We start from the raw sequence: 16,896 nt of genomic DNA on the forward strand, positions 1-16,896 counted from the left end.
TGTGTATGACCTTCTAGATTCCTAGTAATATGTCAGAGCTTTTCGAAGTCTCTTACGGGTATTTCATTCTCAGCTTTTCCTTTTCAGATTTAAGTCTGTTGCTCCAACTGTTATTCACTGCCTCAAGTAGATATGGTATAAAACACTTTCCTGTAATTTTTTTCAATGAGTATCTCCCTGGGGAAAAGGCGTTTTGCATTGTGCAAGCTCTGAGTCAGGTCACATACGGTCAGCATTGCAAATAGGGTCTTCCTGGAGATGAGACCAGTCAAGTAATAATTTGGGGAGAATGAAGCTTTGAATGAGCTACAACTCTTGCTGCTTTTTAACATAGCTTCTAGAGTGCACTGGGAATGTGAGCTGTCGTTTCTTCGAGACTGCTGTGGATCTGGAGAGCAAGGGATGGGACTAGGGCAAGTTAAAATGTTAGAAAGCTCATCATTCTTACTGAGATTAAGCTTTTTAAAAATAAATGCAACTTGGATGCAAGCTTTTTATTAATTTTTAGAGTTCTGATAAAGTTGATTCTATTTTCCAGTTTTCTTTGTGCTTTTGTGGAAGAGAGAATTTTTAGAGATGCTTACTCTGCTGTTTTCTGTGATGTCGCCTCCACTTGGGCTTTGGCATCCTACACTGACAGACCTCCATCTTTGACTCTCCCTATCTCCACCCCAACCCCACTCAGACTCTGACTCTCCATGCTAGGCTTACCCTCTGTGTGAATACCTTTTCACCTTGCTTGAAATCTTAACTGTTCATGATGTGCAGCCTCCCCCTTAACCATCAAGCCTATCATGTAGAAATCTTCCTCACTCTCATAGACTCCAGTATCACACCCTGGTTCATCACTACCTGTGGGTGTTCTTCTCACCCCCAATCAGGTTCTGATTCTCTATGTTGAGCTATCTTCCTACGAGCATACCCACCCTATCCCAATTGGCCTCTTGAACATCTTGTGGGTTACCATCATATGTCAGTGTTCATCTCTTCCTGTTCTGACTGATACCCTACACAGAACTGCATCTTTGTGGGATTGTCCTTTTCATCCTACTCAGGCCCTGAGTAGGATTTTTTAATCAAATACAAATCCCTTAAGTTTGAATAGTATAATCATGATATCACTCAGTGAAATCCTTGATATCTTATTATTGTAGTGGTAACTTCTGATGGGTATGGGAATGACATAATTCTATACTATGCCTTCTTTGTTTTTCATTTTAGTTTTACTGAGATAACAGATATTTTGAAGCTGATCATTTATATTTCTTAAAGAAGAAATTTATTCTAAAAAATTATATCTAGATACAGTAATTTGTTGTTTTATTCATGTAGTAACCATTTCTTGGGCATCTAGTATTGGCCAGGTTCTAGGCTCTGAATATATAGCTGCAAACCAAATAGTCAGAAGCCCCTGCTTTCACAGATTTCACATTCATAGAGGAGAGGGAGATGATAGACAAAATAAATAAGTAAATATATTTTATCAGGTAGTAAATGTTGTGAAGAAAAATAAAGCAGGGTAAAAAGAACAGGAAGACATTTCTCTTTTTTGTGTAGATCAAGAATGAGATATTTGAGCAGGGAACAAACAATGTGGATTTTTGAGAGAAAGGGCTGTATATATGCAGATGGAATAGCTAGAATAAAGACTTAATGTGTGAGCATGTAGATCTGCATTCAAAGAAAAGCAAGATTAATATGAGTGGAATGCAAGTACCTAGCGAGGAGAGTTGGAGAAAAGCTAGACAAGTGTAGGGGCTAGATCATGTGGAGTCTTAGAGGTTGGAGTAAGGGCTTGCCTTTTATTTTGAAAGATGAGATGGCATCAGATTTTTTAAGCAAGGGAGTGACTTCATCATATTTAAAAATTAAATAGGAAGAGTGATGTTAGTAAAATGTCAGAATAGTAGTTTTCAGCATTTGTTTCTTCACAGAAACATTTTGAATAACCACTCATAGGCAAAAATACCTTCACAAGAGCTAAGGCTTCCAAGTGATAGATTGTAGCACCCGGGTGTAGCAGAGATACAACAAATGATGCATTGAAGAGGGTAGGAACTACAGTTGCACATTAATTGTTTCACCCCTTCCCAAGCCTGTGCAGCACAGTATGGAGAAAGATGCCCTCTAATTGGAGGAAGGAGAGTCAAGTGAGCCCCTAACTTTACTGTGAACCCCAGCACTAGAACCACCTCAGTGAACCCCAGTGCCAGGCTGGCACGCGTAGACCCAGGCACCAGGCCAGATCCCACAGAACCAGTCTCCAGACCCATCCTTGCGGACCCAGTAACTGAGGCTAGCCTACTGGAGAAGTCAAAGAGCAAGCCTGCTCGTGGACTGTGCCAGCCATGCTGTCCGGAATCTCTGGACAGGCTGACTGGTAAAGGGCTTCCTATGTTAAAGCTCCTCTTTAAAGACTGGAGAGGTGCCTACTTCTTCAAATATGCAAACACCAGTGCAAGTCCATAAGGATCTCAAATGATCAGGGAAACGTGACACCATCAAAGGAATAAAATAAAGCTTTAGCTATGATAATTTGTTGATAAATATATAATCTAAAAAGATTTAAGTTGTGTCCTCAGTAATGTAAACTTAGAGAGGGTGTGGAGAAGTTAAGAGTTTTTGTATGTGATTGAAATTAAATTTTTATCAGCTTAACAACAGACTATTATAACTACAAGATGTCTTATATACATTGCGTGGAGAAAAACACCTGTAAATACACAAAAGATAAAGAGAAAGCAAATAACTACCATAAAAAAAAAAATCAAATCGCAAAGGAAAACATTAAGAGAAGATGAAAGAAATAGAGGAGCTACAAGATAGTCAGAAAACAACAAAATGACAATGGTAAGTCTTTATTCACAATTACTTTAAATGTAAATGGATTAAGTTCTCTAATCAAAAGGCAGAATTTTTTAAAATACGTTTTTTTAAAAGATCCTACAGTATTATGCCTAAGAGATTCATTTTAGCATTAAGGACACACATAGGCTGAAAATGAAGAAATGGAAAAAGATATTTCACGCAAATGGTAACCAGAAGAGAATAGGGGTGGCTATATTTACGTAAGATAAAATAGACTTCAAGTCAAAAACTGTCGTAAGAGACAAAGAAAGTCATTATACAATGATAAAGAAGGCAATTCATCCAGAAGATATAATAGTTGTAAATATATATACACTCAACATCAGAGCACCAAAATATTTTTTATAATGAGAAAGCCGAGATTCTAAAATCTTAACAGAAATGATAGGAACAATAGATAGTAATATAATAATAGGGACTTTTGTACCCCTGCTTTAGCAATAGATAGATTAGCCAGACAGAAAATCAATAAAGAAATAACAGACTTGAATAACATTTTAGGCCAAATGAACGTAACAGGCATATACAGAGCATTCCATCGAACAGTAGCAGAATATGCAATCTTTTTAAGTGCACATTGAACATTTTTAAAGATACTTTAGGTCAAAACAAGTGTTAAAAAATTTGAGAAGTTTGAAATTGTATCAAGTATGTTTTGTAAGCATAAGAGTATGAAACTAGAAATCAGTAACACCAGGAGGAAAACTGGAAAATTTACAAATATGTGGAAATTAACACATTCCTGAACAACCAGTGGATCAAAGAAAAAAAGGGACATTGAAAAGGTATCTTGAGACAAAAGACAGTGGAAACACAACATAGCAAAACTTACGTGAAGCAGCAAAAGCAGTTTTAAGAGGGAATTTTATGGTGATAAATGCTTACATTAAGGAAAAAAGAAGATAATCAAATGAACAACCTTACTTTGTATCTCAAAGGACTAGAACAAGCTTGTCCAACCTGTGGGCCACATGCAGCCCAGGATGGCTTTGAATGTGACCCAATAGAAACTTGTAAACTTTCTAACTTTCTTAAAACATTATGAGAGATTTTTTGCATTTTTTTTTTTTTTTTTTCCCAGCTCATCAGCTGACGTTAGTGTTAGTGTAATTTACGTGTGGCCCAAGACAATCCTTCTTCCAGTGTGGCCCAAAGAAGCCAAAAGATTGGAAACCTTGTACTAGAATCCAAACCAGACATAAAGTTATTAGAAGGAAAGGAATAATAAAGATCAGAGCAGAAATAAATGAAATAGGGACTACAACAATTGTAGAAGAGATAATGAAACTAAGAGTTGGTTTTGTGAAAAGAAACTGAATTGACAAATCTTTAGCTAGACTATGCAAAAAAAGGACTCAATTAAAATTACAAATGAAAGAGGAGCCATTACAGCTGATACAACAAAAATACAAATGAGATAATAAGAGACTACAATGAAGAACTATACACAAACAGATGGATAGCCTAGAAGAAATGGAAATTTTTTTCTAGAAGCATAGAGTCTACCAATCATGAAGAAATAGAAAATCCAATCACACTCAATAACTGTAAGGAGACTGAATCAGTAATCAAGAACCTCCCAAAAAAGAAAAGCCTTGGACCTGAAGGCTCCACTGGTGAATTTCAACAAACCTTTAAAGAAGACACAGCACAAGTCCTAAAACTCTTCCAAAACCTTAGAGGAGGGAATACTTCCAAACTCATTTTACAAGTCTGGTGTTACTGTGATACCAAAGCCAAACAAGGACACTAAAAGAAAAAAAAAATACAGGTCAGTATCTCTGATGAACCTAGACTCAGAAATCCTCAACAAAATACTACTAAACTGAATTTAGCAACACATTAAAAGGTTCACACACAGTGAGCAAGTGGGATTTATCCCAGGGATGCAAGGATGGTTCAGCATTTGTAAGAACCAATAAATGATACACCACATTAACAGAATGAAGGACAGAAATTGTGTGATCTCTCAATAGATACAGAAAAAACATTTGGCAAGATGATCATTTTGTGATAAAAATTCAACAAGTTAGGAATAGAAGGTATGTATCTCAACACTATAAAGGTTATATAAGCCCTCAGGTAGCTGGAAGCTTGTCCTCTTAAGATCAGGAAGAAGACAAGGATTTCTTCTCTCATCACTTCTAGTTTATAAAGTACTGTACATCCGAATCAAAGCAGTTAGACCTGAAAAAGAGATAAAAGATGTGGAAATCAATAAGGAAAAAGTAAAATTGTCTTTCTGTAGATAACATGATCTTATATGTAGGAAACCCTAAAGACTCCACCAAAAATGTTAGAATTAATAAATGAATTCAGTAAAGTTGCAAAATATAAAATTAATGTACAAAAACCAGTTGTGTTTCCATAAACTAACAATGAATAAGAAGTTAAGAAAACAATCCCCTGTACAGTAGCATAAAAATAAAAAGGAATGAATTTAACAAAGGAGGTGAATGATCTACACAGAAATTGATAAAACATTGATGAAAGAAATTGAAGAAGACACATAAATGGAAAGATATCCTGTTCTTGAATTTGAAGAATTAATATTATTAAAATGTCCATACTACCCAAAGCAATCTATATATTCGATACAATAGCTATCAAAATTCCAATGATATTTTACACAGAAATAGAAAAAGCAATCCTAAAATTTGTATGTAACCACAAAAGACTCCAAGCAGCCATAGGAAGAACAATCTGGAAGCATCATACTACCTGATGCCTCCACAATTGTTCAAAATATACTGCAAACCTAGTAATCCAAACAATGTGGTACTGGCATAAAACCAGAGATAAAGACCAGTAGAACAGAACAGAAAGCTTATATCATGTGTACAATCAGTTGATCTTTAGCAAAGATGTCAAGAACACAGAATGGAGAAGGGATAGTTTCTTCAATAAATGGTGTTGGAAAAACTGAATATCCATATGCAGAAGCATGAGCATAAAAATTTCATTCCTGTACTATATATAAAAACATGAAAATAATTACACCATATACAAAAATCAACTCAAAATAGATTAATGACTTAAAGAGCTAAAACTGTAAAATTACTAGAAGAAAACAAAGGGAAAAGTTTCTTGACATTGGTCGGGGCAATGATTTTTTGGATATGACCCCAAAAGTATAAGGAATAAAAGCGAAAATAGAGAAATGGTATTGCATCAACTGAATAAGCTTTGGCACAGCAAAGGAAACGATCAACAGAGTGAACAATAATTGACAGAATAGGAGAAAATATTTGCAAACCATACATTTGATAAAGGCTTAATATCCAAAATATATTTAAGAACTCAATGATACAAAAACAACCCAATTTTTTAAGATGGATAAAGGACTTGCATTGATGGTCTTCAAAAGACAACATACAGTGTACATCAGGTATGTGAAAAAATGCTCAACGTCATTAATCATCAGGGAAATGCAAATAAAAACCACAATGAGGTGTCACCTCACACCTGTTAGATGTCACCTCATACCTATTTTCCAAAAGACGATAATAAGACTGTAAGTGTTGGCGAGGACATAGAGAGAATAGAACTCTTTTACACTGTTGTAAATTGGTACAGCCACGTACTGAAAAATAGTATGACGTTTCATAAAAAAATTAAAAAGAGATCTACCATATATGATCCATCAATCTCATTTCTTTGACTTCTTGGTACATATCTAGAGGAAATGAAATTATTATATTGTGAAATGTCTACATTCCCATGTTCACTGCAGCATTGTTTACAATAACCAAGATATGAAATCAACCTATGTCTTCATTGATGGAGGAATACACACAGAAAATGTGACGTTCAGCCTTCAAATCTAGGAAATCCTGATATTGGTGACATGATCTGATCTTGGCCCACTGCAACCTCTGCCTCCCAGGTTCAAGTGATCCTTCCACCTCAACCTCCCAAGTAACTAGGATTAAAGCCGTGTCTGGCTAATTTTTCTGTATTTTTGGTAGAGGTGGGATTTCACCGTGTTGGGCAAGCTGGTCTTGAACTCCTGACCTCAAATGATCTGCCCGCCTCAGGCTCTTAAATTACTGGGATTACAGGTGTGAGCCACCACGCCTGGCCTAATAATGTCTTTTTAATTGATTAAAACTTATAGGCACAGGGCTGTTTTTATTTTTGATTTAGGACAGACTTAAGAGGTCATCTGTAGATTGTTACAGACAATGAAACTACTAGTTTCTCTTAAATATTGCCCTCTTTCACACTAGTTAACCTTAATTTTTTGCCTTTTTACGTTTTGTTTTTTTCAGCTTTTAATAAAGCAGTATTTTAAGTGATTTTTTTCCAGTTAAATTTTTAAAATATAGACTTCACTATTAGATAAATTTTAGGTTCATAGCAAAATTGAGTTGGAAGTACAGAGTTCCCTTATATTCCCTTTTCTACCCTACAAGCGAAGTCTTCCCTGCCACCACCATCTTGCATCAGAGTAAGCACATTCATTATTATTGATGAACTTGCATTAACATGTTATCATGGAAAGTGCATAGTTTACATTAGGGTTTTTACTGTTGCAGGTTCAATGGGTTTTGACAAATGTGTAATGACATATAACTATCACTATAGTATCATAGGGAATTGCTTTACTGCCCTGAAAATTCCTGTGTTCCACCTATTCATCCCTCACTCCCCCAACCCCTAGCAATCACTGACTTTTTTTTTTTTAAGTTTACTTTAAGTTCCAGGATACACGTGCAGAATGTGCAGGTTTGTTACATGGGTATACATGTGCCATCATGGTTTGCTGCACTGATCAACCTGTCATCTAGGTTTTGAGCCCTGGCTGCATTAGGTGTTTGTCTTAATGCCCTCCCTCCCCTTCCCCCGCACCTCGCAAAAAGCCCTGGTGTGTGTTGTTCCCCTCCCTGTGTCCATGTGTTCTCATTGTTCAATTCCCACTTATGAGTGAGAAAATGCAATGTTTGGGTTTTTGTGCGTGTGTTAGTTTGTTGAAGATGATGGCTTCTAGCTTCATCCATGTTCCTGCAAAGGACATAAGCTCATTCTTTTTTTGTGACTGCATAGTATTCCATGGTATATATGTACCACATTTGTTTATCCAATTTGTCATTGATGGGCATTTGGGTTGGCTCCGTGTCTTTGCTATTGTAAATAGTGCTGCAGTAAACATATGTGTGCATGTGTCTTTATATTAGAATGATTTATACTCCTTTGGCTATATACCCAGTAATGGGATTGCTGGGTCAAATGGTATTTCTGGTTCTAGATCCTTGAGGAATCGCCACACTGTCTTCCCCAATGGTTGAACTAATTTACATTCCCACCAGCAGTTTAAATGTGTTCCTATTTCTCCACAGCCTCGCCAGAGTCTGTTGTTTCCTTACTTTTTAATAGTCACCATTCTGACTGGCGTGAGATGGTGTCTCATTGTAGTTTTGATTTGCATTTCTCTAATGATCAGAATCACTGATCTTTTTATTTTCTCCATGGTTTTATCTTTGCCGGAAAGTCTCATAGTTGGATTCATACAGTATGTAGCCTCTGCAGATTGGCTTCTTTCATTTAGAAATGTGCATTTAAAATTCTCTTGTGTCTTTTTGTGCCTTGATAGCTCATTTCATTTTAGCGCTGATTAATATTGTATTTTATGATGTACCACAGTTTATTCATTCACCCATTGAAACACATCTTGGTTGCCTCGTAAGTTTGGGTAATTATAAAGCTGCCATAAACATCTGTGTGCAAGTTTTTCTGTGAACATAGTTTTCATCACATTGGGTAATACCAAGGAGCACAATTGATGGATTGTATAACTTGTGTGTAGTTACAGTAAGTCTTTGATATATATACATATATATGTATATATATATACACACACACACACACACGAGTATATATATATATTTTGATAGGTTTGATGTGTATAGATATTTAAACCTACCATCTTATGCCACATATTTGGTGGATTGGGGGGAATAGAAAAGGAAATATACTTTAAAAATGGATATCTGGTGATACCTTTTCTATAGTATAAAAAGGAAAATTTTTAATTATATATAATTATTACTTTTTAATATATTTAACCTAAGTGAAGTTATCTATCTTGGTTCCTTTTATTTTCTAATTCGGCTTGTCTATAAGCACTGATTTAATTTTCGTTGACCAAAAATTTGTTGAAAAATTACATTTTTATTCTAAATAATTTATATTCAGGAAAAGCTACTGTTTGCCTCTTTTTAAGGAAAAAAAAAGTCCATTGTTTTTGTGTATAATTTGTTAATGTTTATATTGCAATTTAGTGTTCACAGTATATACTATTAAGTTAAAATATTTACTTATATTAATATTAAATATTACAAATTTAATTTCTTTTTTACTAAAAGATATTGTCCTAGAATAGAAATTGAAATATTTGAATTAATTACATGTTTTATTTTCTGATAATACATTTTTTAACATGAGAGAGGCAGCATGGTTAGGGTGGCAGGAGTATATTGACTATGGAATCAAAAGACTTGGTTATCTAGAATCAACTCATTCACTGCCTAGTTATATGATAAATGTTTATGTTAGCATCAAAATAAAGGGGTAGTATCAGCTAGCTTCTTTACAGCAGATTCTCAAGTCACTTTGAAATTAAAAGTGCCTTTGAAATTAAAGTTTAAATGTTTTGTTATTTTAATATAGGTCCTAATCAACTACTGTAAAACAGGCACTGATACAGATGCTAACAGTATATTTGTGAACAAGACAGACAAGGTCCCTTATCTTATGGAAGGAAGTCTTACAGAGCTTACATTCTTGCAGGGAAATGGGATGTATCATAAGCAAATAAACATGAAAGAGTAAAGTAATTTCATATACTAATAAATGTTATGAAGAAAATAAAACACGTTAGATGGTCAGAGAAGGCTTTATTTAAGGGGTGAAGCTTGAGGTGAGTCCTAAATATTAATAAAAGAGTCACCCATGCGAAGATTGGGGAAGAACATTCCAGGCAGAGGAAACACAGACAAGGGCTTGAGGTAGGAAAGAAATTGATGTTTTCAAGGAACAGTAAGAGCAGTGTGACTGGGGAATAGTAAGCCAGTGAGAGATTGATAAGAGATAAGGTTGAAGAGACAGGCAGGGGAAACCTTTTCCTAAAATATGTTAATTTTGAGATTTAATGGGGCAACTCTAAGATGTCTTTTCTTTACCTAATATTTGAAAAATTAGCCATTTCTGGTCCTCTGTAACATTTTGTGTTGCATACAGCGGAAAGCCATTAGAGAATTTGAGCAGGAGAGTAATATGAACTATTTGGATAAAAAGTGCTTTGTTCACTTTTTGGAGAATGGATTTAAAGTATGTGGGAATCAGCAGGCCAAGGTAGGAGACAAGGTAGTTCAAGAGAGAGATGATGAGAGCTTGGAGTATAGTGAAGGCAATGAATGTGGAGAGTAGACGATTTGTGATTCATTTTGACTAATGTCCACCATGTTTGCCAAAGGTTTAGATGTGGGAAATTAAGGAAGGAGGAATAGGAATAACTGTTAAGTTTCTTAAGTTTCTTGCTTAACTGAATGTTGTCTTTTACTGAAATGGAGCAGTTTGGGATAAAGATCTGATTTTGGAGGGAAATCAAGTCTGATGCAAATGAGGTAGGTTTTTAGTGAGATTGGGGGAAACTCTATTGATTATCTCAGTTCAGTTTAAAAGACATTTATTGAGGTCTCTGTATGCAGAGTTTTGTGTAGACTCATTAACTGCTGACTTAATAAATTCACACTTGCGATATCATGTGTGGGACATCTGTTAACCTGTAGTGTGAAAGGGAACTTCAGGGGGAAAATAGAATCTTTTAACCAAGAAATACATAATGTGACTTTATGTCATTGCTCTGTTTTCTATAATTTTTGTTTCAACCAAAATATTATAATTTCTTTTTTACTAAAGCACATTGTCCTAGAGTAGAAATTGAAATATGAGACTTAATTACATGTTTTATTTTCTGATATTACAATATTAATTCAACACTGAACAAAGTTCCTGTTCTCATTGAAGAGTTAGGAGGAAGGAAGGGTATAAAGACCTAAGGAACAATTAAGCAAATAAAATAATTTTAGATAATTTAAAGGTCATTGTCATCAAAATTGGAAGATATGACAGAGTTGTAAGTGATGGAAACTTTATTAAATATATGCTTTTTAAGTACATGGGTCACACAACCCTAATATATGGCTATGTATGGGTAGCACATGTGCCGACACATGTAGAGAATTAAAGTATAGACTTTGCAGAGTCACCTGTAATAGCTTCCTCTGCTATCTGCATGTGCCTAATTGCCTGAAATGACTCCTGTGGATCCAACAGATTTTTTACATTTCATGTCTTTTTTTTTTTTGAGATGGAGTTTCGCTCTTGTCACCCAGGCTGGAGTGCAATGGCGCTCACTGCACTCTGCCTGGAGTGCCTGGAGTCTTGGCTCACTGCAACCTCCGCCTCCTGGGTTCAAGTGATTCTCCTGCTCAGTCTCCCAAGTAGCTGGGATTACAGGTGCGTGCCAGCACACCCGGGTAATTTTTTTGGTATTATCAGTAGAGACTGGGTTTCACCATGTTGGCCGGTCTCAAACTCCTGACTACATTTCATACCTTAAGACCACTCTGCTTCTTTGGATGTAGCTGCTTGCAGTTCTGCTGCTTTGCCTAATGTCCTGTGATACTTTGCTGCCTTTTAAAAAACCTTTGTTTTTCACAGCAGTGCTCCTTGTCCTAAAATATGTTGAAATTGTGGAATAAAAAGTTTAAGACTTTTCCAGTTTGAAAACTCTTCTTACATGTTAAAAAATGATAGTCTTGTATAAAATGAATGTTTTAAATCTCACATTTATCTTCATCTGCTTGGGTTTAGATTATCTGCTTCCGTTACCTTATATAATCATTATGTATTTCATGTTTATGAGAAATAAAAGAAAAAATAAATGATTGGGCCCTAGGAAAAATCCTTTGTTTTTTTAATAGCAAAGTATTCCGTTTAATGTTCCTTTTAATATATTGCCAGTGAAATATCTCGTAAGTAGCTTCTTCTTGTAAGAAAGTTAGATATATTTGTAGCCTCTTTAATTGAAAGAAAAGGTTTTAGTTGACCTGCAGAATTAGACATCAGGGTACCTTTTCTGGTGAACCTGGAGCTTTGTTCAGAGATCAAGGAAACAAGCTCTTTATTGGGCATTTGCCCTAAGGCAACATTAACTTAATAGATATTTTCTTCCTATAATTTGCTGATCTTTGTATTTAAGTTTGGAAATAGCAATATTCATAAATGGGTACCTTTGGTTGTAGTATTGTTCCATGCTTTCATGCCATTTAAATGGTTCATCAAGATAAAATACGTTATTGTAGTCAGCAAGATTGGTTAGAACAGTGCCCTGAATATCAATAGCTCTGTATTCTAGTTTCAGCAACTCAGTGACTCCAATATGTGCTTGAGTAAATCAACTCATTTCTTTACTTCTCAAATTCTTAGGACTGTTGTGATTGAAAGCTTATTGGTTTGTTTTGCCATAATTTACTATCTTTTTAGCTTTTTAATGCTTGTCTGTTATACCGATTCTTTGACTTAATTGAACATAGTTTTTTACCTGGTGTGTATAATGCCGCATGTATATGTTTGTGGAGAAATGTAAATTCTCTTGCAGGAAGAACATCAGATTCTTAATCAGTAAGACAACCCTCCCCCCGCCCCCCCGCCCACAATTTCCAACTCACTCTTCCAGTTCCTTGATCACTCCCTTTTCCTCTAATTATCTAAGAAACTAATGGCTTATTAGGTTCACTTTTTTCTGCTTACCAGCCCAAACTGTACTGTCTGGTCCCTTATTTTTCTGCCACACTTGCCCTGTGAATCCCCTCAACTTTAAATTAATTTAGGAATACAATTTAGATTGCCAAATACAGTTTTGGAGATTGATGCCACTACAAATTAATGATATCAAAATTTATCAGACTCAGCAATTTTATTTATCTCTGGTCTATGTCCTCATCCATTCCTTTTTACTTCTTTCATCAACCCCTTAGCAAACTTTGCCTTTCTTGTTCTCAACAGATTAATCTGCTTCTGTTTCACCAAACAAATATGATTCTGTATGTAACTGGAGATGATAATCCCACTTAACTCTCTCTTATTCCTCCTCCCTTCAAACAAACTTGTCTGTACCTGAATCCATTCTCATTTTTTAATTGAAAGGAAAAAAGATCCATCTTCTCTAAGGCTAAGTTTTCTGCCAGTATGCTATGTATTTTTGACTACTCCTTCCTTCTAAAATTTAAATAGATGAACTGGCTGCTGCTTTGACAATACCCTTTCCTGGTTTATGTGTACCTCTGTTTCTCTTTGAGGCCTTTGTCTTCCATCCATTTCTTTTTTTTTAGACGGAGTCTTGCTCTGTTGCCAGGATGGAGTGCAGTGGTGCGATCTTGGCTCACTGCAAACTCTGCCTCCCAGTTCAAGCGATTCTTCTGCCTCAGCCTCCTGAGTAGCTGGGACTACAGGTGTGCACCACCAGGCCCAGCTAATTTTTGTATTTTTAGTAGAGACGGGATTTCACCATGTTGGCCAGGATGGTCTCAATCTCCTGACCTCCTGATCCGTCTGCCTCGGCCTCCCAAGATGCTGGGATTACAGGCGTGAGCCACTGCACTTGGCCTATCCATCCGTTTCTAAATATTTATCTTCCCCAGAGTACCAGTATCATCTTCTACATGCATTTTGTGGATAGTCTCATCTGAAACCTTTGCTGTTGACACCAAAGCTGTATCTTTATTTCTAGCCCAGACCTCCCTCCTTTGTTCTAAAATCACATTTTCAAGTGTGGACTAGACTAGAATCTAAGTATAAATTTGTTCAACATTTTACTAATTTTCTTTTTTCTATGTTCCCTGTCTTGAATAATCATGCTGCCTCCACCTGATTTAAGCCAGCTACTCAGACATTACCCTGAATCCCTTCCTTCTCCCTACTCCTGTTCATCCCCGACTGCTTTCTGTCTCTAGAATTATTCCTATATTTTCCTAGTACCTTTGTAGTTTAAACCAATTGTTCTCAAGTACATCAGACCTAATATCTCATTTATGCAACATTCTGTAACACTTCCTTACTCTTCTAAAATGATAGTAACCTACATTATTTTTAAAAATCTATGTAATTTCTTGAAGGAGATAAATAAGAAAAATATTGTACATTTTGTATGTTATGTAAATGCTTAGGCACAATGATATTAGAAAAAAATGAATTTATTATACATTTTATGTTTCAGTATTTAAGTGTTCAGGCACAATACCAGAAAGCAATGAAGAGCAAAAGTTTGTAAATATGTCCTCATGAATGTGATTGTTAGAAGTGCAAACTGATACAGACGTGTTATATTTGTGACTGGGATACCAAGATCAGTATGAGTATCAGTGATCATCAGAAATAACAAATAACTCTTAAAGAATAGTGCAAAAATATTGCAGTTTTTGTGTAAAATGGAATTAGATTCTAGGTGCTCAAAATTATAAACAGGTATTTCACCTAGTTATATATCTGGTAGGTATTTGAAGGTTGTACAGTATGCAAGTATAGTTCTCATCTCCAGACCTGGCCCATTAAATGCCAGTAGCATTTCTCTAAACATTGAGACAACCTAAAGTGAACCTACAAAATTCCAAAATACTGTAGCTAAAAATAGTTAGATTGTACCTTTATCATGTTTGGCATGGACTGTTGCAGTGGCTTCCAAATTCGGCTCTACATAGAATCACCTGGAAAAATCTTTAAACATACAGCTTACTGTTCCCTACCACAGATATTTATTTTGTTAGCATTCTTGGATTAGGGGTTACGATTTCTAAGCTCGCCAGATGATTCTTGCTGAAAATGTCTGGCAATGATTGAACATTAGGGAATTCTTGCTGAAAATGTCTGGCACTGATTAAACACGAAATTATTATTGCTTTTTAAATTTTCTGCCTTCCTTCTGAAGTCCTGACTGTTTACAATCATTCTAAACATTGTCAGGTAAATTTTTTAAAAATATGACTGTAATTATAGCCTCTTCTCCTTCAGGAATCCTTTATTGGCTTTTTATATTTACTCTTGGCAGCCCCTAAGAGTACACTGCTGGAACATTAGAGTTGAAAGAATCATGATGTCTGCATGATAAAGTCCAAATTACTGAATTTGAATAACCAGCCTTTCCAAATTTGGCAGCCTACATTTTTTACTTCTTGTGTTCAATTTGCATAAAAATATAGTTCCTGAAAGGAATGATTTAAAACCTGACACTGACTTATGACAGGGCTTGGGAAACTATGGCCTGATGGCCAAATCCAGTTTGAGGTCTGTTTTTGGTAAAGTTTTATTGAAACACAGTCACTCTTACTCATTTGCATATTGTCTACTTTTATGCTAAACTGACAGAATTGAGTACCTGCAGCAGAAAGCAGTCTCTCTTGCAAAGCCTCAAGTATTTAATATCTGGCCCTTTACAGAAAAAGTTTGCTCACCCTTGACTTAGAAGCTATTAGAAGCCTAAATGAATTGTAATCACCACCCTCATATAGTCATGATTTGGATGTTTTATCTCTGAAATCCAACATGAGATGGGGAAAGAATATATCTGGGCTTTTGAGTCCTGACCACGCTGACCTGGTTTTGAATTTTTCCTTAGTCACTTAGTAGGTATCTGACTTTGGTGCCTCAGTTTTCTCATCAGTAAATTGGGACTAGAGGAACTCTTCTACTTAGGAATTTGAAATTCAGAGTTTTCATAATTTGGAATATAGTTATGTACCAGAGAAAAATGGTATCAACTCAGAGCTCCACCAAGTTTGTAGTTTTTATTTGGTTTTGTTTTTGAGGAATCTCTCTCTGTCGCCCAGGCTAGAGTGCAGTGGCGCAATCTCAGCCCACTGCAACCACTGCCTCTTGGGTTCAAGCGACTCTCCTGCTTCAGCCTCCCGACTAGCTGGGATTACAGGCGCCTGCCACCACACCCGGCTAATTTTTGTATTTTTTAATAGAGATGGCGTTTCACCATGTTGGTCAGGCTGGTCTCGAACTACTGACCTTAAGTAATCTGCCTGCCTCAGCCTCCCAAAGTGCTAGGATTACAGACGTGAACCACCACGCCCGGCCAAATTTGTAGTGTTTTTGTTTGGGGTCACTAATGGTTAAGTGTATTCAAGGGAGCTAACATATCAAGTGCTTCATATGCGGTAGTTATTAGGTGGAGGTGAATAAAAGAGTCCTCTGGGGTAGTAAAGATCCCGGTATAAAAACCTCCTTGCCAACCTCAGCTTAATTATTGATGCAATTTTATGCTTTTGTCACTAGATTTCAAGCATTTTGAGACTGGGTACTGTGTATTCTGTTACCTAAGTGAGTGCAAGATTCAAATTGTGTGCAGATATAGCCATCCCCCAAAACATAGTGGAGTTGAAGTGATTAAAAAACAACTATTAAATAACTTATTTCCAAGAAACATGAAAGATTACTTTCAATATGTTTTCTTATCTGAAACGTTTGACAGTGTCACCTGATTCAGGTCTGAACTAGATCCAGAACTTAATTTTTGACTGTCAGATAATTTGTTAGTTCTCTTGGCCAAAAATATTTTTACTGGATGTGAAAAATTTTTAGTTAATAGCTAAGTCTGGCTGGTTAGTTAATTCCCTTAAGTAAAGCATAGCAATTTTGTCAAGGTCAAAAGCTTTTTTCTCTGACTAGTTATATTTCTTATGAGCTATTATTGAACTATATATATCAGCAAATCTCATTAGGTACAAGAGCTACAGGATGAGTTTGTGGGTCACTAGTTCAAATTCATCACCACTGAAGTAAACCCATCAGACAGTTCAAGTATCAGTCTGAATTTCAGATATAGTGGATAGTATTATGGATTATGGGAAGTCCTTTTGGATTTCAATGGGATCTTTATTAATAACTTATATTTTCACTAATAAAGTTTCTTTCTTGACCCACCCATTACCTTCAACCTTCATTGTTTTTTAATTATATTTG

General features: G+C 35.8%; 1 protein-coding gene across 5 annotated transcripts in view; it reads left to right on the plus strand.

Annotated features, from left to right (window-relative positions):
• The window catches only part of SHOC2 (SHOC2 leucine rich repeat scaffold protein), a 93,685-nt gene that overhangs the window by 26,897 nt on the left and 49,892 nt on the right, over positions 1-16,896 (plus strand). Inside the window, exon 2 of one of the 5 annotated variants that reach the window (XM_054436548.2) lies at positions 11,240-11,388. The exons of the other annotated variants lie outside the window; for them this stretch is intronic. The gene's annotated coding sequence lies outside the window, so the exon portion shown is untranslated. The remainder of the gene's footprint in view (positions 1-11,239; positions 11,389-16,896) is intronic. 5 annotated transcript variants of the gene reach the window in all.

The sequence above is a fragment of the Pongo pygmaeus genome, chromosome 8 (assembly GCF_028885625.2).
Source record: "Pongo pygmaeus isolate AG05252 chromosome 8, NHGRI_mPonPyg2-v2.0_pri, whole genome shotgun sequence".
Classification (NCBI taxonomy): domain Eukaryota; kingdom Metazoa; phylum Chordata; class Mammalia; order Primates; family Hominidae; genus Pongo; species Pongo pygmaeus.